Source organism: Camelus bactrianus, chromosome 1, assembly GCF_048773025.1.
Source record: "Camelus bactrianus isolate YW-2024 breed Bactrian camel chromosome 1, ASM4877302v1, whole genome shotgun sequence".
In the NCBI taxonomy this organism is placed as follows: Eukaryota; Metazoa; Chordata; class Mammalia; order Artiodactyla; family Camelidae; genus Camelus; species Camelus bactrianus.
Genome location: NC_133539.1, coordinates 62,006,542 through 62,022,654, shown reverse-complemented (window position 1 = coordinate 62,022,654; position 16,113 = coordinate 62,006,542). Strand labels below are relative to the sequence as shown.

The 16,113-nt window shown below is 38.5% G+C and overlaps 1 protein-coding gene across 3 annotated transcripts in view; it reads right to left on the bottom strand.

The window, feature by feature from the left end:
• The window catches only part of SENP5 (SUMO specific peptidase 5), a 42,597-nt gene extending 39,080 nt beyond the window's left edge, over positions 1-3,517 (bottom strand). Inside the window, exon 1 of one of the 3 annotated variants that reach the window (XM_045519832.2) lies at positions 3,298-3,517. The gene's annotated coding sequence lies outside the window, so the exon portion shown is untranslated. The remainder of the gene's footprint in view (positions 1-3,297) is intronic. The other 2 variants (XM_010959303.3, XM_010959302.3) reach the window with 2 other exon arrangements.
• Between the last annotated feature and the right edge of the window lie 12,596 nt (positions 3,518-16,113).

The following is a 16,113-nucleotide window of genomic DNA, read 5'->3' as shown; positions in this document are numbered from 1 at the left end:
TTATCTTTCTAAATACCTCTACTTGAAAACTGCGCTCTGTCAGAATCTGAAATTCAATAATTTTTAAACTTCAAAATTAAGCTATTTCAGACAAAAATAAAAAACGAGACTCAGCAACTTGTTTTTTTCATTTCATACACCTACTATGTATCTCTCTAGATTCTGAATTTATAGACTGCTTCTCTGTTAACATGGCTTTTTAAATCAGCAAATTCAGAATACCTTTTGTCATCTGGTTGTAGGAAGTTAACATGCTATAAATAGGGTCATTTTTAAAAGAAAATAATTCAGCATCTTCCTTTAAAGAATCTGTGATGTAGGGTCCATTTCAGGCTCTACTACTAACACAAAATAATAATCACTGAAGTGTGATATCTTAAAAAAAAAAAAGAGAATGACTGAAGCAATGAAAAGGCTATCAAAGAATTATTTGATAATGAATATATCTCTCAAAAAAGAGAATGTTCAACTCTGCCTGATGGCCTGTAATTACCTTAATAATTCTGAAAATATTACTCCCCCAAAAAAGAGTCACGGGGTTTGGGGGCTGTAGCTCAGTGGCAGAGCACATGCTTTGCATGCACAAGGTCCTAGGTTCAATCCCCAGTGCCTTCGTTAAGGGAAAAAAAAAAAAAAGTCAGGACATTTTCACTAAAATGGGTAAGAAAGATACATGAGGCACTGTTATTGCTCCATCAGTTGATCCTTTCTAGGTAGCTACCAAATTCTTTTAAGTTAGTAGCATAGTACAATTTAACTAAGAAAGAAAAAGGGGCTAAAAATTCAAGGACAAGCTTAAAGCAAATGCTGAGAGCCTCTAGTTCAATCAGGTGTTTATAAGGCAATTAGAGACATAGAACTCTAACAGTTCCTAAACTAAGTTCCATAGTAAGCTGGCTAGTTGATACAAAGTAAGAGGTTATGCATACCAGGATGGAGGAAGGGTCGGGGGGAGCCTGTGTATAGTACAGTGGGTTTATGACAAGCCAGTTTGAACAAAAGCTAAATATTCTTAAATTGAAATTTCCCCCTGGTTTATGAAGACTTGACTTTATGCTTTTATAGCCTACTAAAAACTGATTTATAAAGTGATATGATCTCTATATAATTCTGCAAGCAACAACAAAAACCTAAGCAACATTCAGTAAGAAATTTTACTGTAAAATCTAATACTTCCATCAAAGAGCATTAAGGAGTCTAACTGCAGAGGAAACTGAAAACAGAATTACACAGAGCTACTGACAAATTTTTTTTTCCCTTCTGGGCTCAAGGCACTACAAAACCTGAAACAGTACTATTGATTCAAGTAATGTTATTTGTTAAGGAAAGGAAGAGAAAAAAAAATGAGAAGGCATAGAAGGCAACTAGATAAGCACGACACTCTCTCTCTGAGCCTGTTTATAAATTAAGATCTACATCTGCGTTCTCAAACCATGAGTATCACCTGAGAAGCTTTTTAAAAACCTCAAATACCCAGGTCCCACTTTAGATCTATTAAGGTAGTGTGTGGGCATTTGGGGTTTTGTTTTAATTCTCCAAATGATTCTAATGTCCCCCAAGGTTTTGGAACCATTGGATTAGATGACCTTCAAGGTCTCGTTCATATTCATGACTTAAAATTCCAAACTGACAATTCTGTGTCAAAGGAACTGAAGACTGCACTTCATCAGGCTCCACTGACATCATCATGCTCCAATGAGGAAAGTATCCTTAATTTGTCTGAACAAGCAATTTTAAGAACAGGTGCTACTCACTCAAGTCACTGATTGCATCCCTCTTCCTCCTCCCTAAACACTTCTCTAACTTAGGGTCTATTAAACTTCAGAGTGGGGGGAGGGTATAGCTCAGTGGTAGAGAGCATGCTTAGCATGAGGTCCTGGGTTCAATTCCCAGTACCTCCTCTAAAAATAAATAAACCTAATGACCCACCACTACCAAAATAAAATAATTAAATAATAACAAATAAATAAAATAAAATACTAAAAAAAAAAAACCCCACAAACTTCAGAGTGGTGAATGTTCTTCTTCCTCCAATACAGAGAAAGTCATCCCCTCGGATTAATTTAGAATGGTAATGTCCAGCCACTCAAAGGATTCAAATTCCTGTATTTATTCTCCGCACATTTTCAATTAACATGAAATGTTTTAGAGGCAGAGTGAGGAGTCCTCAAAATTGGGCAGAGAATTCCTTCTAAAGTGGGCCAACGTGTAAGGAAGGCGCCTTCCAGCTTTCCTCCTAGAAAGGGTCCACTAACTACGTCAAATAAGAGCAAAACTAATTTAGAGCATCCCTCGAATACCAAAAATGTGTTATCAATCAGCATGAGACATCTGGGTGAGTAGGAAGAGGCTGGTTTTTTCCTAATGCTGCCCAACTCAAAGCAGAGACTGCAGTTAGGTTTTAACCACGCAAGATTCCACTATCTCCTCTGGCACCCTTCTCCATACCGAGCTTAGTTATTTCGGGTAAAAAACCGGAATTAGTTAAGAACCTACTAGTAAGTGTCCTGGATATTCTGAAGTCGAGTTTAACCGGATTCCCCAAACATATCATGATTAATGTTCTGCTTTCTTCATTTCATTTAATTCCCCCAACTTTTATAAGTAAAAGAAAGCTCCATTTTACATGGGTTAACAATGTCTACACGAGATTTAAAGCCACTACCAAATGGCAGGCTAGATTTAAACTCAGCTCCTCTGACTCCAAGTCCAAAACCCTTATCTCCCATATCCTCTTCGCATCCCTCCTCTTCCAAAAGAGTGGTCAAACAGTCTAGCCTGGGTTGACACTGTCTAGCACAGACAACAGAAAAACAGACTTGCCACCACCGTAATGTTCAATTGTGCAAGACCTATTCACTAGAACAGGGTCCCAGGAGTGTGGAAGAAAGAACCAAAGGCACGAAGGAAGCAGAACTAACCGAACAAGTAAAACCCCTTCACTACCAATACAGCAGAAGCTGGAGGACCTCTACCGACAGCGCTTCCTCTCAAAGCTTCCCCCGGCTTCAGCAGGAGAGGCGGGGGCGCTAGCCCTCTCCGCTTCTACGTCGTACAGCTCAGATTAGAGAGAAAGAGGGGAGGACAGCGGTCCCTCAGAACGAGCTCCCTCCCGCCCCCAGAAAGGCCCAGCAGCGCCCGGGGAGAAATCCGCTGCCTCTGGTACGAGCGTGAGGGGAAAGCAGCCCTCGAGGCCTCCAGGCCCGGGTGCTGAGCTGGCGCGCACTGGCGCGGGAATGGCCAGCCACCCCGCTCCGTAAGGCATTCGCCGGATCTGACACTCGGGCTCCAGCTTACCTACGTCCCTCGCTGCCGGCACCTGCCCGACTGTGGGTCCAGATACTGCGGCAGCTTGGACTGCGGCCCCGCCTTCGCCAGCTTTAGGGTAAGTCCCGTTGGCCAGGCGGCGTCCGGCCTGCTCACAGCGGCCACGGCCGCCGAGCTTCCTCTGGAGCCGCTGCCGCGACGCCGGCGCTCACTTACATCGTCATCTCCTTCCGAACCCTTCCGCCTTAGCCCCACCCGCGCCCCGTGCAGGGGGCGGGAGAGTGAGCCGAGGCCCGGGTCTAGGGGAGTGGCTCCGCCTTCCCTCCGCTTCCGGCGGCGCGCTCTTCTCCAGTCCCTGGACGTCTTTCTGACGCGTCGCGGCGCCCGCGTCGGGGGTAGCACTTGGTCCACTCCAGCAGCCCCCACCTCGCGCCCTGCTCCGAGCACGTGAGGATGGTAGAAACAGTGATCGAGAAATTGCAAAGTGGGTTTGAGACTTCTTTTCCGCCTGCTCTCAATCTTTTAACCCACAAAGGTCTAAGGCAGACCACAGCTACTATATGGAGCTTCCCTCCACTAATCCTTTTTCTCTTTTCGCTTCCAAAAGCGAAAGACGACCTTCCTGTTCTGGATGCACTTTGAGGCCTGGCCCGGGTTTTTCTTCTCTGGTTTTCCCATGATGATCTTAATCCTAAGAATTGTGATATGCCTTTTCCCGCCTCTCCTCAACTGAGAACACTTCCCCAGGAGGGCAAGAGCCCGGTCTTACTCACCGCTGTAGCCCCAGCCCCCACCAAATAGTGACAGGCCTACAAGTGCTTAGTAAGTCTGCAGTAAATGTGTCATTCTCTTTCTGAAGAGAGGAAAATTGACTTCAGCCTGATAAGTTGAAGCGCCCTTCTTTCAACAAGCATTTATTTGAATATGAACATGAAGTAGTCTTTCTCTTGCAAGCCCTCAATCTAATTGGGGGGAAGAGATATAAGTAATTATAATGCAATATCCTGATAGGTAGAAAATAAAATAATAGATTTATGGTGGAAGATGAATTCAATTTTGGCCATATTCGATTTGAAATAGAGTGCAGATGGATACAATGGAACACCAAGGGTGGGGTGCTGGGAGACTTGTGCCCCAGGTACCAGCAATAAGGGTGTGTATTGACTGCAGCGATTTTAAAAATAGTAAAACCGACTATAATGTGGTTTGCTTTTAATACGCGTGTCAGCAAATCCTAACCAATGTCACTGACACTCCTTCCCAAACAAAAGCTTTTCTTAGTCTTCTTTATAAACAATTGCTGTAGTTATTACTGAGTTTTAATAATAGATCTGTAAGCTCAGATTGGAATATTTCTTCAGTTTAAAAGTAAATCTTGAATCTTAAAGATTTCCGCTTCCAGTCAAGAGTGAATAACGAGATCAGATTTACCCTTCCAACTGAAACAACTAAAAAACCAGACAAAAATATGAAACAATAGTTAAAGACATTTGACATAAGGCACAGAAGAATACTGATCCCAAAGAGATAGACAATAAATGGGATGAGACCCTCAAATGCACCAGTTTACTGCCCAGCAAGAGTCTCCAGGACAATCACAGGTAGGGAAACCAGGAGGATCCTGGTCTCCCTGAGTAGAGGGGGAAAAAGGAGGGAGACTGGGAAGTCCAAAGCACACAGAGTTCACAGGAGAGAGTCTCCCATGAAGAGGGAGCTGCTGAAGAGAAAGCTCTAGCTGCTTTTAAGTGTTTTTTCTTTGTTGTTGATTTGAATTTGACATTTGACATGAAATAGACATTTGACTATTTTGTGCCCTACTGTGGTTTTCTTTGTATTTATTAGGCCTGGATTTCACTAAATTTCTCTGATGTATAGACTGATGTCTTTTATCAGTTTTGGGAAATAATCAGCCATTGTTTCTTCAAGTATTATTTTTGCTCCATTGTCTTGTCTCTGTTCCTCTGGGAGTCCGAGTACATGTGTAAGATTAGTTGAACTTGTTCACTATGTGCTTTACACTTTGTATCATCTTTTTTTTTTTCTCTCTCTTGATGCTTCAGTTTGAATGTTTTTTTATTGATCTGTTTTTTTTTGGGGGGGGGTAGGTAATTAGGTTTATTTAAATTTTTTTTTAATGGAAGTACTGTGGACTGAACCGAGGACCTCGTACATGCTAAGCACACACTCTGTCACTGAACTACACCCTCCCTCTATTGACCTGTTTTTTTTAACATTTTTTTCTTGAGTTATAGTCAGTTTACAATATTGTGTCAATTTCCAGTGTAGAGCACAATTTTTCAGTTATACATGAACATACATATATTCATTGTCACTTTTTTTTTCACTGTGAGCTACTACAAGATCTTGTATATATTACCCTGTACTATACAGTATAATCTTGTTTATCTATTCTACACATTCCTGTCAGTATCTACAAATTTCGAACTCCCAGTCTGTCCCTTTCCACCCCCCTCCCCCTTGGCAACCACAAGTTTGTATTCTATGTCTCTGAGTCTGTTTCTGTTTTGTATTTTTCTTCTTCTTCTTCTTCTTCTTCTTCTTCTTCTTCTTCTTCTTCTTCTTCTTCTTCTTCTTCTTCTTCTTCTTCTTCTTCTTCTTCTTCTTCTTCTCCTTCTCCTTCTCCTTCTCCTTCTCCTTCTCCTTCTCCTTCTCCTTCTCCTTCTCCTTCTCCTTCTCCTTCTTCTTCTTCTTCTTCTTCTTCTTCTTCTTCTTCTTCTTCTTCTTCTTCTTCCACATATGAGCAATCTCATACGGTATTTTTCTTTCTCTTTCTGGCTTACTTCACTTAGAATGACATTCTCCAGGAGCATCCATGTTGCTGCAAATGGCATTATGCTGTCATTTTTATGGCTGTGTAGTATTCCATTGTATAAATATACCACAGCTTCTTTATCCAGTCATCTGTTGATGGAAATTTAAGCTGTTTCCATGTCTTGGCTATTGTAAATAGTACTGCTATGAACATTGGGGCACAGATGTCATTTTGAAGTAGGGTTCCTTCTTGATATATGCCCGGGAGTGGGATTCCTGGGTCATATGATAAGTCTATTCCTAGTCTTTTGAGGAATCTTCGTACTGTTTTCCACAGTGACTACACCAAACTGCATTCCCACCAGCAGTGTAGGAGAGTTTCCTTTTCTCTACAGCCTCCCCAGCACTTGTCATTTGTGGACTTTTGAAGGATGGCCATTCTGACTGGTGTGAGGTTGTACCTCATTGTAGTTTTGATTTGCATTTCTCTGATAATTAGTGATACTGAGCATTTTTTCATGTGCCTATTGATCATTTGTATGTCTTCCTTGGAGAATTGCTTGTTTAGGTCTTCTGCCCATTTTTGGATTGGGTTGTTTGTTTTTTTCTTATTAAGTCATATGAGCTGCTTATATATTCTGGAGATCAAGCCTTTGTTGGTTTCATCGTTTGCAAAAATTTTCTCCCATTCCGTAGGTTGTTGTTTTGTTTGGCTTATGGTTTCCTTTGCTGTGCCTATGGACCTGTTTTTGACTTTACTAATTCTCTTTCATGACGTCCAGTCTGCTGTCAAATCTATGCAGTGTTCTTAATTTTTAATACTGTATTTTTAGTTTTAGAATTTAATGTTTTTTTTTTATAGATTCCAGTTTTCCATAAAAAGTCTCCATCTTTTCATCTATTTTATCTTTCCCTCTACTTTCTTTATCTTATTTATCATAGTTTTTGGGGTTTTTTTGTTTTTTTGTTTTTTTTTTAGTCTTTGCTTGCTAACTTCAACGTTTGATTATTTGTTGGTCTGGCTCAATGGTTCATTTTTCTCTTTTGATTATCAGTCACATTTTCCTGCCTCTTCATATGCTTGGTAATGTTTTCATCTATGCCAGACAGTGTGTATAAAAGAACTGTAGAGCCACCACATGATATGTTTCAGTGAGAGTTCCCCTTTCCCTCCATTAGGCTGATAGAGTGAGGGTCTAATTGTCATAATCAAATTGAGCTGGGTCTTGGCAAGGTTGTTCTCTTACTTAGAATCATTCCATCTCTGGTTCATCCCTGTTCCTCAGGGGTAGCCCAGGCTTTTGGTAGAAAACTTTTCTCCTCACCCCTGAAAGACTAGAATACTTTCAGTTTGTTTCTTTAGAGACTTTGAGTTTTGCTTTTTTGCCTCCAGTTATTCAGCTTCAAAATATGAGAAATGTTTCCAGGGAGAGGTTAGCCATGTGTTTGAGGAGGCCATTTTTCTCTCATGGGACATGGTTTCCTAAGTACCATGACTTTTAAAAAGTTTTCGTCCATCCCCAAAGCCTCCCAAGCAGGTCTTGAGCAACCAAATGCCGCACATGGAAAATCAGCCATGCATTGAGGCTCTCCTGGTTTCCAATCTGTCCCAGTACTCCCAAATGACCACCAGAAGTTCCTCTGGGTTTTCTTTGCCCCAGTAGATTCCCTCTGCCTAGATTAACACCGATCCTCAGCCTATAACTAGAATCAGCAAATGTTTCCACAAAAGAAAACAGCTAGTGATTGTCAATTCACCTATAAAGGGCCCTCTCTCTGAAATTTTTGTTTACCTAAAATAAGGTGACAAGTTCTAGTCACTTGACAGCCCTCTAGTATATTTTAAAATATGATGTTTTTAACTTATTCTGCATTTTTTAGGCGGTTGTGGCAAGAACAGTGTCCTGCTGCAGTCTACTACATCCTATTTGGAAGAAAAGTGACTTGTAAAACTCACTTCTGTCATCATGTTACAATACCCAAGTGTATAAATGATACTTTCTGTTTAACTATAATTCTGACATTTATATCAGAATTATAGTTAAGTTATATTTAGATCCATTGCTCACTGAAAACCTTTTTTTCCATAATTTTTCCAGTTATCATTTGGTTGCCCTAAATTTGTCCTCTGGAAGATTTTAAAAATTAAACAAATAGCTATTTATTGAGCTCTTACCAGGCGCTAAACATTTTATGGGCATCATAAAATTTTAACTTTCACAACAAAACTTTAATTACAAGTGAGAAGAGGCTTCTAGAATTTAAAGAAGCTTCTTGACTGGCAGGATGGTTAGCAGCCAACAAGAAGATGTAGCTCTGTAGAAACCAGTTCCCCCAAAGAACTGGGAATAGCAAGTGGGTGGTACACTCCTGTTGGCTGTATGGCTCATACAAACAAAAACTACCCAAAGGGGCTAGATTAGTACATAAGCCACGTCATGGCCTCTAGGGAGTGCCTCCTCATACCAAAATTCAAGGGACTATATACTTCTTATTTTGAACCAATGTTTCATTTATCTGGGTTAAATGGAATTGTTTCACAATTTGAATTTTCTTTTCAACATGCACAATTCAAACTATCCTATCCATAAAGCGGTTCCCAATCCAAAAATTTAAATCTTTCAATAGAATCTTCACATTTTCTTTAAAAAATTCTTATACTTTTTTGTGGTATTACTTATTACTAGGTACTTTGTTTTTTATCTATTATAAATGATGATTTTTAAGATTACATTTTCTGTTTGTTGCGAGTGTTTAGCAATACAATTGACTTTTACACACAGGTTTCATCTCCAGTAAACTTGCTAAATTTCTTATTAATCCTAATAATTTATCCCATATTCTTTTGGGCATTGTCAACCTTATCTGCCAATGATGGTTGCTTATCTTACTTTCCAATTCTTACTTACATCTTTTCTTTTTCTTAGTGCACTAACTAGGATCTTCAACTTCAAATTTAAATCAAAGTGGTGAAATCTCGTCTTATTCTGATCCTTAAAGAATGCCTTCAGTGCTCCACCACTGAGTATGATTTCTTGCTGCAGATTTTTTGCATGCATATTCTTTCAGGTTAAAGAAGTTCACTACAAATTTGCTAAAATATATTTTTTATTGAGTTGATTGATTTTTTGAGTTGATATTGAATTTTACTAAGTGCTTTTTCATCTATTGAGATGTTCACTTAATATACTAATATGGTGTATTAAATTGATTTGAAGTTTTACTAACCTTGCATAACTACCTGATTAGGATGTACTTTGTTACACATCACTAGCTTTGCTTTTTCATGAATGAGACTGCCTTGTAATTTTCCCTTTCACATATTTTGGTATCACTTTTATGCTATCCTCATAATAGAATTTGGGAGGTGTTTTTTACATCTTGGACTAGGTCCTGCAGGATCGGAATTATTTCTCCTTGAATGTTTTGTAGAACTTGGTGGTAAACTGTCTGGGTCTTTGCTGTAAATTTCATCTAGGGAATGGGGAAGAGCTAGCCTCATAAAATGGACTAGAAGAGAGAGAAACAAAAACAAATGTTCTTTGATTGCACCCTTCAAGAACTGCTTGGTCTACATAACTGTAAATATCTAGAGGTAATGCATAGAGAAAGGTCTGAAAAGACAGAAACCAGTAAGATTTCCTTTGGGAAAGGTACTTGGTAGGGGTTGGGAAGCCTTCCCTTTATGCTGGAACTTACAAAACGATAATGTACTCCTGTATTACTTATGTAGTTAAATGTTTTTTAAAGAATAAATATGATTACAGGAAATGGGCTTTCTGGAGCACTGGGGAGTTGGAGATGATTAGTTTTCTCCCCACAAGAATGTGGCTTTGCTGATACCGATTTTGACTCAAGAACCAAGAGGGTCCCTTTCTTCTAAACAGTCAAATTGTTACATCCAAATTCTTCCAGGATAGTGGTGTAAACTTGAGTATAGCACGGCAGTGAGAGGAATTGGATTTTTTTTTCACGTGTAGTAGAATCTTTGAGACTGTCAGTGGCAGCAGCGCCCCCTAGAGGATATCCAGGAGCAAGGCAAGCAGAGAAAGACCATTTGCTTTCAGCAAGCGGGTCATCTCCGCTCCTGTTCTGGGCGGCTGCCTTTCCTCAGTTAAGCTACATCACTCACTCCATCAAAAATGTGTAGCAGCTATTTGTGGTCCCTTCCCACTGATCAATTACTAAATGTGTAACACTGCAACTATATTTAAATTGCATTAAAATTGCATTTATGTTTTCATAAGCTATGTAAATTATATTCCTTCAAAATCAGCTATACAGCTGAGGTGAGACCTAGAGAGCTGAAAGTTGCTTCCAATTAACTCTGAATTGATGGGTAGTGGAAACGCTGAAATTCTAGTTGGGTAATATTGAGCAATTAAGCCTCTCTGGCCCTTTTCCTCCTGTCTGAAAATGAGTGTATCAATTAATCAGTTATGTGATATCTGTGGAGCCAGGAAATGGGCCCTCACCAGATATCCAATCTGCTGGTGCCTTGATCTTGGACTTCCTAGCCTCCACACTGTGAAAAATGTTCCCTTTGTTTATAAGCCACATGGTGTATGATATTCCATTACAGCAGCCTGAACATACTAAGACAGGGGAGGAACTATGAAAAGTTGAAATTGTGCAGTTTTCACCTGCAAGCTATGGTGTCCACTGCGGTATCCCACATCCATCCTCCCTTCTCTACTAACAACTACTAACTATTCGTCTGGGGAAGCAATGTGTGGTTTTTAAAAACACTCTTCCCTAGAATCTCTTGCAGCTATGAAGTATCAAATGACAGTCATGGCCAATGGGACAGAAGCTGAAGGTTTCTGGGAAAATTTATACTTTATTGATAAAGGGACTATTCCTTCCATCTTTCTTCTCGTTGCCTTTTGCCCATCCTCTCTCCCTCCTGCCCGACATGAAGCTGGAGGTGGAGCAGCCAGTTCGTATCCATGTGGCAACAAGCATAAGGATACAGGCCCCCATGTTAAGAATGGTGTAGTGAAAATATGGACAAAGCTTCCTGGTGGCATCGCTGGACTCCATGACAACCCCAAACTAACTACCAGGGGACTTCTTTTGTGCAACTTAAATAAGTCTTGCTTGTTTACAGTCATTCTTGGGTACCTGTGACTTAAAAGTCAAACTTATTAAAAATAGATAGAAAAATGTACTTTGGAAATTGGTTTATATTTTTCCTATTTAATCCCCTTCAAGAAAATGACTTTCTAAACTATAATACAGTGTCTCATATTGCAATACTATAAAATAAAATATGTAACTTCATAGTATGTTACCAAACAAGGATGTTTGGGGCTGACTTTGTATATATGCAATATAATTCCTTAAGCTATATTATGCATACTTTTTTTGGAAGGGGGAGGAGGTATTTAGGTTTATATTTTTAGAGGAGGTATGGGGGTTTGAACCCAGGACCTCATGCATGCTAAGCCTATGCTCTACCACTTGAGCTATACCCTGCCCCCATGCATATATTTTTCAAAAGATGAGGTAGGGGAAAAGGGCAAATAGCTCTGTGCAGCATTCTCAGTGAATTAGGCCCCCATCTGCTACTGCATTATCATAAAGCACTGTCCAATGATTATAGTTTTTAAAAAAGCAACGATAGAAGATCATATTTATCAAATGCTTACTATGTGCTAGGCACCATTCTAAGCATTTTATGTGAAATTAACTCATCTGACCCTAAAAAAAAACCCCTACAATGTAGGCATTTTTATTATCACCCAAAACAGAACAAATAAACAAAAAACCAATTCACAGTAACAAATTTTAGTGCACGGTCTACTAGAATAATATTGTTACTAACTAAAAGCATAACTGGTTCTCTCACTGCCAGCAAAATTTACACTATTTTTTATTCAGAAGAAACTTACAAGTTCAAACATGACTATATGATGAAACCGAGCCAAAAAAAAAAAAAAGGTTTAATAAAGCTGTTTTTACAGTGCTTAGTGATGAAAACATGTGCATCAATAACTACTCAAGTACTTAGACTTCTTGTGTCAATACCATGGTCAACTGTGCTTTGTCATTAAAACAAAACTCAAACAGGACATAGTGGGCACACAGTGGAGACTATTAGTAGTAAAATATGCATAGATGAAAGGAAGTAGAAAAGTATTTGCTAGGCTGACAGTGCAAGTCATATGAAAGCAGTTGTCCATATAGTCACAGCCCATGGCTTACACTTATTTTTTCAATGACGCCCTGGTCTTAGGAACATACTCCAAAAGATCTATAGATGAACAACAACAACAAAAAAGGTAAAACATTTAAACACTTCTCATATCACCAAGAAGAGTGTGATCAAAATAGTGGCAATGTCTATAGTAAAAACTCACATGGTTAAGTTTTTTTTTTTTTTTTAGAATTTATTGAAAAACAAAGCTCTTCAACAAAGTTACTAGCAGCAAAACTTAAAGTATTCTAAAGTGTAAAGAATACTGAATGTGATTTAGATGTCTTCTAGCTTCAACCACAAAACTCCTTAAAGATTTTAATGACAATATATTAAAGCAATCAGAATCAGATTGTACTGTTAGACATTCCTGAATCTTATGGCCCAGATCAAATAGTTTTTGAAAATGGTGCATTTCTGTTTTTAAATATAGGAGAAGTCAAAGCAAAGTAATTCATTAAGAAATAGAGAAAAACATTTTTTGGCAATGTATCCATGGCAACTCTGTATATACCTACAGATCTAAGAATGAAAGACAGGAATGTATGTGGCACTGTTACTCCATTTTGTTTGCTTAAAAAAAAAAAATACAGTGTGAGATATTTTCACCTGTTACAGAACACAAACTGGGATCTGTGGATAAAAGTTAATGTGACAGATACCTTTTAACAAGTACACAAGAAATTAGACATCCACATGAGTATTGTTGCTTTCAAAATAATCAACTTCTTGAGTTACAAATTTATAGAAATCCCGCCACCATATACTGAACATATTTTGTCTTCTGGAAAATCAGTATTTTTACCTTTTTCCCTAAATAAAAACTAAAATGCATGGATAATAAGTTTTAATCAGAAATATAGAGGCCATAAAAATCTCATTATAAAGACATAGGTACTCATCAACTCTTAATTTCTGACCAAGAATCTACAATTAAGGCTGGGGTGGCCTTCCTCCGCCACTCTGCACATACTTAGACAAGACTTTCTCCTCTGGGTGCCCACATTAACATACTTAACGAACGAAAACACATTGTAAGACTAAACAAAATTATCAGGAAGGCAAATCTGTTATTCAAATAACGTACATTACAAATTAAGTTCTTAAGAAATTTTCAAGAATTTGCTTTATTAATCCTCACCACTCTTCCCTCTCAATTGCCAAGAGCTGCTTGTATATTTTATCTGCAATGGTGAAAACAGAATCCTACCGACTAAAGTCTGACCAAATCCACACCTACGTCACATTCTAGACCTTTGCCCAAAATAAATATCTGGTCATAGCATTTTAAAAAAGTTAGGAATAAAAGTCCTCTATTTCACACCAAGGAAGTCTGATAACAAGTAGAATCTTAGGAATTCTCAAACAAACTAGTGAACACACTAGTAAATAGTCGAGGGAAGTCATCTTTTTGATGTTTTGAGGCTCTCCTGGAAACTCTGATTGGGAGATGTTGATAGGGGTAGTTTCGATGACATGCTGAGGGTAGACGCAATATGATAATGAAGAGAAAAACAGGAAGTTTGGTCTCCTCTTTCCACAAGTTTACCTGAGAAAAGTCAAAGGAAATAGTTAAAAAAAAAAAAAAAAGATAGGTGAGTATGCTTGTTTTGCTGAGGGTTAGAAAGAGTGGAGGGACAGCCAAAAGGTCTAGGAGAGTCAGGATATGTCAGAGCGGCCAGAAGACCTAGGAGGTGGTAAAATACAGAGAACGGGTCCTTGGTGAAGTTAGCCATTGATGGGAAGAATATCTTTCACTTGGACCAAAAGGCGACAAAGACTAAAAGCCAGAAAATTCTGGCAGTAAGGTTCAAGAAAGTGTTGAGATGGTGGAATAAAGGGCTTGGGAGTCATGAGAAAGTCTGGAGAAAAAGAGAGAGGAAAGAGATCTAGGAGTGAAATGAATGAGTGGTGGAGAGCACTAAGCTCTGCTGAGAACTGAGAATAACCAGCATGTACGTGAGTATTTGTTCAGTGCACTGCCAGACAGTGCTAGACTAGTGTTACAGAAACAGCACTGATCTGCAGGTATTCACCAGACATCTGTAAAAAAGTCTTTATGTGAAAGCCAAGATGGTGGCCGCCCCCTACAAACCAAAAGTCCTCAGAATGAAAACTACTTTGCCAGCATCTTGATCTTGGACTTTCAAGCCTTCCGTGACTGTGAGAAATAAACTTCTGTTGTTTAAACCACTCAGTCTATGGTATTTTGTTATGGCATTGGGCTAAGAAAAAAACTCTCACAATTAATACACTAGGAAAGAGAATGAATTTACGAAACAAGAATGGAAGGCTATAAAAAGGGAGATCGGAAAACAAGAATGACCTTTTGGAAATTAAAAATGTGATTGTTGATACATGTTCAGAGAAGTGCCAGAGATAAAATTGAGGAAATTCTCCTAGAAAGTTAAAAGGCAAAGAGATAGAAAACAGGAGAGAAAGATAAGAAAAACAGAAGACCAATGTTAAAATTCCAGAAATAAATAACAGGGGGAAAAGTGGCAATTATTACAGAAATAATATAAGAATTTACCAGAACTGAAGAAAATTAGTCTGTTACCACGAAGGGCTGTCAAAAGCTAAACAGAGATCCTCACCAAGGCATTTCATGGTAAACTTTCAGCACAAAAGCTCTAGAGAGGCAGAAAAATGGGTTACATATAAAGGTGTTATCAGAAATGGCAAGTTTTAAGACAGCGAAGCGGGGACTTCAGAATTCTCAAGGAAAATGATTTCCAACCTAAAATCCTTCATTATCAATTAAATGAGACATTTTCAGATGTAAGTTCTTAAAAATCTTACCTATAATGCACCCCTCTCAGGACACTCATGAAAGATGTTCTTCTCCAAAATGAGGAAGAAACAAAGGATCTAACTCACAAGGAAAGTGAAATTGAGTTTCAGGTGTCAGAGTGGCAGAAGGCCTCGAGAGAAAGAATCCAAACTGTAGCCCAATCAAGTTCCAGGAAAGAAGAAGGAACTGTCATAATCTAAGACAATAATTCTATAGAAAATAGTCTTCACAGGGCCTTTGTGGTGAGTTTGGAATAACTCAGTGATAGGAACATAGAAAGTTTCAAACGAAACAAAAAGACAAAAGTTAACAACAGGAAAAGCAAAGAGTTGTATAAGACGTGACATGTAATGATAATAAATTACTTGACTCAAGTGAACAACACTCCCCGAAAGTTGTAAGGTAAAAACTGACCACTAATGGAATAAAACATTGCCACTTTTCTTAATTGGGAGACTAGAGGAAGTAGAAATGGGAGAACGGGATGGTTTAACAGTAACCAAATTCTCAACTGTTATAATATGAAGTTTCTAGATAAAGTAAAATATTGAACTGTTAAGAAATACCTGTGTACATACATAATTTAGAAATGTGAAGATTAATGCATGCTAAAAACAGCTCCAAGTTAGAAGCAGATGCCTCTGTGGAGCAGAACTCTGTGGTGAGGAAGTTTACAGCTGGGGACTGGCACCCTTTATTGTGACTCTTTTAAGATTATTTGAATTTTTAATCTATGTACATTACATTGTTAAAAACCTTAAACAACTAGGCTTAAAAAAGGCCTTTCCCTTCATTGTTCTACTCCTCCTCCTCTTTTGAAAGATAAAATTTGTTAAATAATTTGCATAAAAAATAATTCCCTAGTCTAAAAAAAGCCACAAATATCAAAGTAGTAGTAAAGCATGTATTAATCTCCTACAAATAGTGCTTTTCAAATCAATTGTCCAGGAATTTCTGAACTTTTCTTAGGCAAATGTTTTGAGCATTTGCTTTAGTTCAAAGAAATATAAATGTTAGAATAGCACTGAACAGTTTTATAGTGTAACAAATATACTTTAAGCAGTCATTGTCTACAGACTGC